We start from the raw sequence: 7,329 nt of genomic DNA on the forward strand, positions 1-7,329 counted from the left end.
TACTGCATTAGTATGTATCAGTGACTTTTATCAATTAACCAGAAATCTGGGTCTATCAGCAGAATTTAACCATCCATCTTTGCTGTGAAACTGGAAACAGATTTGTTTAAATTATTGGTCTTTTAATTTGCCTCATTTTGTCTCCTGTCTGAGAGCCTGTTTATTTTCAGGCAGCTGCATATGTTGGCATGATTGATGAGATCTGCTACAGTCAAGCAAGCAGCCCTGGGTGACCAGTTTACCCTTCCCCGCTAGGGTTCCAGCTGCCAGTTGCCCCCATTCTGTGACAGCTTCTCCTTCTCCTCACCTTGTCATCAAGCCAAGATTGTACACTGTAGGAGAACAGGTAAGCATCTGCCTCCATAATCATTGCCAACAGCTCTCCATTATCAGCTGCCAGGGGTGCTTCAAAGCAATGTGGAGTTCTTTCTCTTGACACAGAGACCGAGTGTTTTTATACCTGAAACAAGCTTTGTCTTTACTGACTGGGGAACCTCACACGTAAAGTCTGTTTTTTTAAAACTTGCATCGCACATCACTATAATATTATAAAACAGGTCAGATCACTCCCACCCCCTGCAGGTTATTCTAGATTAGACTATGCAAAGATCTGTCATTTAAAGATGGGATTTTTTGGTGACTATTATATTCCTATATAGCAGAAAAATTAAAGAGCTCCATCAAACATTTTCACTCCAACATGGTGTAAATTAAATCTACCTATAAAGGTGAGTTATCTTGCAACATCTGTCCTTCTGTTTGTGGAGCAACATGTGTGGCTCAAAACCAAACTAGAGAGAGTATGTTTGCATATAACAACATTAAAGTGAATTCTACTGTTTGGGTGTTTAACTGCATGATACTGAATGTTTTAAATTATCTGTTGTTGTGATTTAATATTTATAGAGTTGTTGGTAATCTAGGAAATGCAGGGACTGTCAATACAGTATAATTTTTGCTTTTAAAAGGGACTAAATTTTTACAGCAATCTATGTTATTAATTATATTTACGCATGTGACTATTGGTGTATAGAGAATATGGTACATAATTTTGACATAAATATGTGTTTGTCAGAATAACAATAATTTGCTTCAAAGCAGTTAAAAAGGAAATGTTATACAGTGGTTATTAAGATCAAAAACTTTCAGGGACGTAATTTGGTTCAATTCCTGGGTTGGTACAGTTCTAAGATCTTGGACTAGTTATTTAACTTCATAGAATGTAAGTTTCCTTATCTCCAAATGGGGATAGTGAAACTACCTCTGTGGTTTGTTAGGAGAACTGAATAGGAGAACTGAATACATAAATATATATAAAGCTCTTAGTGCAACACTTGATACATAGCTATTATTTTTTCTAAAGAAGTGAATAAAGAACTCAGGATTGTTTACTAATTGGTTCTGAGGTAGCCATGATCCATACTCAAAGAACATTTTATCAGTGACGTTCATTAATATACTTGTACATAAGAGATACAGTATATTGGTATAGTGGGGAAGTAGAACAGTTTTTTTCTATGAATTCTTGTCCCAGTGTAGAGATACTTAATTGAATTTAGCAAGTCAGAGCAAGTAATCTGATTTGTTTCCTCTATAAAGGCAGAGGATTTGAGGTCTGTTAGGGCTTTTCTTTATGCGATGACTCATTGTGGTGAACTTGATACACTGTTGGCTTCTTTAACTTCCTGGTGTCTTCTTAAACAAATTAATACTTTTAATTCTCACTTTCTTGATAAGTAACTTGGTAATGAGTTTCAATGAAATAAAATTTATGGAAAACACTTGGCATTGAGCTTAGTTTATTACCTGTTTGTAATTAACACTATTATTGTGATTATCATTGTTATTTTTCTTATATTTAAGTTTAACTGAAATTAGAAAATTGTTGTCCAATGGTCAGATTAATAAGGAAAATTTCATTCTAGCTTATTTTGGATTAAGAATGTTATTGGCTTCCAGATAATAAATCAGAGTTGGAGGTGAAGAAACTTTGGAACTTTGTATAGTCTGGCTCTTGTTCCCCTCATCCATAAATCCCAGAAGATAGGTAGAAAGAAAACTGTATTTGTATGGGTGTTAAAAAATCTTCACAACAGTTTTCCCTCATTTATCCACATGTAGCTCTCAACAGAAATAGCCATTGGGATAAGCATGTGACCATGTGCTGTTTTGCTAACAACAAAAGCTCTAAGCCTAAGAAAACCACTCTTTTTCTTCTTTTTTTTCTTTTTTTTTTCCCTTTTCACCAGTCATTCTTAGGACTGTACTAGTTAGATTGGTTATAAGTAGTCTATCAACTGTATAATAAAAAATATTTATTTTCATCATATTTTGATTTGTTGTGAGACTCCAATGTTTATAAGATATTTACAGAGTGACAGACACCAAAGGAACGTGGGTGGATACAAAACAGCTAAGTTACTTTGTATTATAACCTCAAGGTAAGAAAGTAGTACCCACAGCAGGGAATGGGTAAAGATCTATCAGTGTAACAAGTGGGTACATACATGAATGCGAAGACCAAAGAACAGCCTACATACAAAACTTGTGGGAAATTTTTATCCTACTAGGTAAGCACGAAGCAGTGCATATGCCAGGGGTTCTTTGGTTAATATGGATAATTTTTGCTAAGTATAATGGCTGAGAAGTAGTGGAACATTTGATGTAATAAAGTATGAATAAAATGGAATAAAGATGGAATAAAAGGATGAATTGGAAAGTTTTCAACTTTTATTTTCAATTGACTTAAAAGACTCATTCTTTATCTCATTTTCTCCTCATTTTGTCAAGCCCCATTACCTAGAAAACATATATCCACTTTCCCTTACACTGTGGAATATATATCTATTTTCGTTGGACTTTGAGATGGAGATTACCATTATATAATACGTAACACAGTAGTGTGATGATTAGTGTCCATTGCCCTGCATGAGAAAAAGGAAAATAATTCATGAAAATAGCAGTTGTCATAAAAGAAGTAATATATGTTAGTCAACAGTGAAACAGCAAATGAAAATTTAGTTCTTAAATCATTCAGTGGTTTGGGGTCATTAATTTTTTGTGTTCCTCAATTTCCACAAAAAGTAAATAGTATTAGGTGTACTATCCATCTTTACACCTTATTATAGGCATTAATTTTAATGAGAGCTTTCATTAAATGTAAGCAAATACCATCAATCTCTATTAAAATTATTTTATTATATTAAATTATCTCAAAATGGAATTTTTATTTTAGGCATGAAGTGACCATTGTGTCTATAATGTTTTGTTGAGAAAGATTGTGTTTATATCTCAGTAGGGTGTGAGGATGGAGAATGTATTGATAAATTGTGTTTTATCAGCAGTGAGGAATAAAGTAAACTATTGGCTATTATTTTATAACCAACATGCTTTCCTGGCACAATCTTTTTTTTTTTTTTTTTTTAAAGATTTTACTTATTTATTTAACAGACATAGATCACAAGTAGGTAGAGAGGCAGGCAGAGAGGGAGGGAGAAGCAGGCTCCCTGCCAAGCAGAGAGCCCAATGTGGGGCTCAATCCTGGGACCCTGGGATCATGACCTGAGCAGAAGGCAGAGGCTTTGACCCATTGAGCCACCCAGGCGCCCCTCCTGACACAATCTTCTTCGAACTTTTACATCTGCGGTAATTGTTGGCAATTTCTCCTTTTTCAAAAAAATTAATCCTACTTTTGTAGCAGTTATCAATTTACTGTCTCTCATCTCATATCCTGCTTTATTAAATTGGAGTTTAACCCCAGGAACAGGTTGAACTTAGAAGAAACTTGAGCCTGTAAAAACTCTAAACCTCCCTGTGCCATTTAAGTAGCCTGACCACCTGTCACTGAGGAAATGAGCCTTTGCTTCAAAAGTCTCATAATCTCCTGGGGAGCAGGAACTTGCAAGGGGGCTAGTAATTCTTCTTACTAATTGACCCAGGAATAGAGTCAGATCTCAACAAGAAAGTAAAGAAATGGCTCCAGGGAGACAATCCTGTAAATCTCTTCAGAGTGATACATTCATTATCTCTAGTTTCCAAAACCTTTATTATGCAAACACCCTCTTTACTTGGAAAGCCTGGATTATGTACAAGCATGAAAATATTCACAGAGAATATCTTCCAACAATTTACTGTGAACAGCAAGGACATACTTGGCCTACAGGGATTTCTGGTAGCACCTCACTGATCTTGACCTCCTAGGAAATCAGATAGATGGAGAGCATACTAGAATATTGCATGACATATAAAAGAGAGAAAAAAGCCTTCTAGATCTGTAGCCAAAAATCTGACTTGAATCAGTAAGATAAAAAGTCATGGCCTTATACCCCATTTCTAGACTAAATCCAGGTCACCAACACCTTCACTGAAAGAGAGGCTCGTCTTACCTGGGACATGAGATAACCATGCAGCCTGTTTTCCATGTCTGACCCATTTATTCTAAAGGTGGACGTGTGCAGCAATAATCATCAAGTAGAAATAATACATAAAAAAAAGGGTTGGATAAGGCCAGATATACAAGCAAGTTGCATAAGCAAATGTCTTGTCCTTTTTTGAAACCGATTTCTTCTTCATTTTGCCTCCTTTCCATCGATCCACACCTATTGCCTTATACAACCAGTTGATTGGAAATAAAACACTGGAGCCTGGTTCATATCTGGGTCTGCAAGATATGCCGGTCCTGCCTGAAAGTGCAGTACCTGAACATACAATTGCAACGTTACATCCTACCTCCCACTCAGAGTGACTGCAAATATTGAGTACTTACTCTTAATCATGGGTAGCCCATGTTAAATATCTGGGATTCACTCTATCCTGGAAATGTCTAACATCAATACTTTCTAAAATGGTAGCTGCTAGCCATATATGACTACTGAACACTTGGAATGTGGCTAATGCTATTCAGGAACAGAACTTTTAAATTTTCTTAATATTAACTGGTATAAATTTAAATGTGTATAGACACATGTGGCTAGATGACATGTTTTTGGACAATATAGTTTGAGACAAATTTTGTTTTATTTGCCAGACACATAGATTAGATATTAGTATCTGTTATTTCTTTATTATCTTCCAAATTCACCTTCTCTTTCTTATGCTAATGGTGGCCTATTTTAATTCAATTTTTTTTCCACCTGTATTTTTGCACCATCTTCCTAGATGATCTTATCATTACACCCCATCCTAAAGACCCTAAGATGTTTGTAAAATATAAAACTTGATTTGTCACTTCTGTGTTTATAAACACTCAAGTTCCCTAAAGCCATCAATAATTTGGCCCCAGATTTGTTCTCTTGCCTCGTACGCTTGCTCCGTCATCATAAACTCACCCAATTCAGGAAGACATATCACTCCTATCACTTTTAAAAATTATCTTTTAAAAAAATTATGTGTTACTATGTCTTCATGATTTTGCACATTTTCTAATTGTTCTTTCTGGAATGTTTTCATCAACACTTTCACTGATGTTTCTCTAATTCTTCCTTTAAGACTAAGCTTATTTACAACCTGGTGATCTTTCATTGTCCCTAGTTCCCCAAGGAAATCTAAGTTAAAGATCTCTCTTCACTGTTTATATAATATCTAGTTTTATCCCAGTGATGACTAATAGACAGAAAACAAATTGTAGCCATAACTAAAAGTTAACTAATCCAGGAACTCACAAGATAGAATGTTTTCTTAAGGTCAAGTATTCATTAAAAGAAAACCCTTGAAAAATGGCAAGAATTGCCAGAAATTAAGTAAGGTATCTAATATGATGGTTTGATGGTATATTTGATGGTTTAAATATATTGATAGTTTTGAAATGCTTAGATTGTCATCGTACTTTATATAAATAAACTAACATTCTTTCTCACTTCCCTTCAATATTAAGTAATTTTATATTGAAAACCTCCCTTCCCAGTGCTCACTTTGGCAGCATATATACTAAAATTGGAAAACTACAAGGAAGATTAGCATGGCATCTACACAAGGATGACATGGAATTGGTGAAAAATCTCCCACCCCGATTTCAATTGACATATATTCAAAAGTATGTAATTGAAGGACAAGAAAATTCTTGATTTTTAGGTGTAAAATTCTTTATTTTTAGTTCCAAATAATCCTATGTAACTGAACATGGCAGCAATATTTATCTTCTTTTATTTAAAAAGTTATTTTGAGGGGCATCTGGGTGGCTCAGTCAATTAAGTGTCTGCCTTGGCACAGGTCATGATCCCAGGGTCCTGGAATCAAGCCCCACATCAGGCTCTCTGCTCAGTGGGGAGTCTGCTTCTCCTCTCCATTTCCTCTGTCCCTTCTGCCACTAGTGCTTGCTTTCTCTCTCTCAGATAAATAAGTAAAATCTTTAAAAAAAAATCAAAAGTTCTTTTGAGGAGATGACATAGTAGGGGATAATGAAATCATACAGAATGGTTTCTATGAGACTTTAGTATAAAGTCTTAATATCTTGTTATTTTTTCTTTAATAGTAGAGATTTACTTTTAATATGAAAATTGTGATTTTCTTGAAGGATCCTGAATAATAGAACTTACACACTGGATGTAAAAGACTAAAGACCCCCTCCCCCTCAAATATATAATCTGTCATAGGAAATAGTTTAGTCACTTACTGATATTAAATATAAATTAATAAAATATTTCTCTGTTTCTTTCATGACATGATTGATTTTTAAAACTATTATAAATGCATTATTTATTCACACTTCTTCATCTAATACACTCTTTGAGAATCTCATCCTTGATGAGCTTTCCATACATGGTTATTTTACATCTATTTTCCTTGTTATCTCAGTATCTTGAGTCATAAAAGAATACATAATGGGAATAATTACTCTTAAGCTTATGTGCCCTTTATTTCACAGTGCATTTAAAAGACCCAGTCTATAAAAAGTGACTCCCTTTTTCTCTGAAATAACTACCAATTCAAGGTGTTTATTGGTGGCAGCATGGTCCATTAACACAATCCCCCAAGACTTGCACTGCTATGATGAACAGATTCTGCTATGGAAGAAACGTCCCAGGCAATAAAAATATAATTTCTTTTCAGAGTCATTACCCACAGCAATTAAAGCTTTTAAAAGTAGAAAACTCATATTTTCAAGGTTTTTCTTCCATTAGGTGATCAAATTTTTTAAAAAATAGGGTGTAAATAAGGAAGTTATAGTTGGATATTTTACTCTTACAAATTATTTCCTAAACTGATTTGCATTTTGAAGTTACTCTGAGCTATTAAAGTAATCCTGTTCTTTTAAGACTAACTCTAGTGTAAAAATTCTCAGTTTTAAATGCTTGTTTTATAATTTAAAAAATTCATTTGTTATTTCTGTTG

At 34.3% G+C, this 7,329-nt stretch overlaps 1 non-coding gene across 1 annotated transcript; it reads left to right on the top strand.

The window, feature by feature from the left end:
- The first annotated feature begins 5,901 nt into the window (after positions 1–5,901).
- On the top strand, positions 5,902–6,009 carry LOC122908066. The gene has a single exon (XR_006384860.1). It is a non-coding gene; the product is annotated as a U6 spliceosomal RNA (small nuclear RNA).
- The last annotated feature ends 1,320 nt before the right edge of the window (positions 6,010–7,329 follow it).

Source organism: Neovison vison, chromosome 5, assembly GCF_020171115.1.
Source record: "Neovison vison isolate M4711 chromosome 5, ASM_NN_V1, whole genome shotgun sequence".
Lineage (NCBI taxonomy): Eukaryota > Metazoa > Chordata > Mammalia > Carnivora > Mustelidae > Neogale > Neogale vison.